A 795-nucleotide genomic window follows, 5' to 3' on the forward strand; every position below is an offset into this window, starting at 1 on the left:
CTTATATTAAAGTTTTCTTCATTACCCATTCAAGCCGTCTCCACCCATTATTAGTCTGAAAGTGAGTTCATCGTCATCGAATTTGCATTGCCAATATGGTTCTTATTTTACAGATTTGTATGAGTACTTTCTAATATTGGCTTTTCGGGGTCTGACATAAGCTGGTGGTTAGGGTACTTGACTCATAACATGCAAGTCGTGGTATCGAAATCTGTCGCCGAACATGATTACCCTTTCAGCCGTGTATGCATTATAATGCAACATTCAATCTCACTATTTGTTCTAAAAGAGCTCAAGAATTGGCGGTGGTTGGTGTTAATTAGCTGCTTTCTCTCTAGTTTATCCCTTCAAAATTAAGGACGGCTAATGCAGATAGCCCACGAGGAGTTTTGCGCGAAAATTAAAAAAACAAACATTGTGTTTCAAACTTTCAGTTTATTTGATACATATTTTGTTAATTTTTTTAAAATTTGTCCTAAATCGTTATTATACACTTTAAGAAACTCGATCAAATTATCAATTATAGAACAATTCTTTTATTTCTTGTTCGAATCTGCTGTTATTTACGGGTTTGTCTATTTGGTACTTGGCAGGAAATCGGTCTTACTTGAAAATAAAACAGATAGACAGGAGCTTCGCCATCAGAATTTATTGCACAGTTTTGTCGTATGGAGGCATCCCATGGTCTTCCACTTTCTGTAGTATCATGTAATATTTCTAAGTTATTGTAACACCTCTGTGTTTGTTTGTTAATTTTCCGTAAAAATTCTTTCCGAAGAAACTTTAGCGTACAAG

The sequence above is a fragment of the Limulus polyphemus genome, unplaced genomic scaffold (genome assembly GCF_000517525.1).
Source record: "Limulus polyphemus unplaced genomic scaffold, Limulus_polyphemus-2.1.2 Scaffold106, whole genome shotgun sequence".
NCBI classification, from domain to species: domain Eukaryota; kingdom Metazoa; phylum Arthropoda; class Merostomata; order Xiphosura; family Limulidae; genus Limulus; species Limulus polyphemus.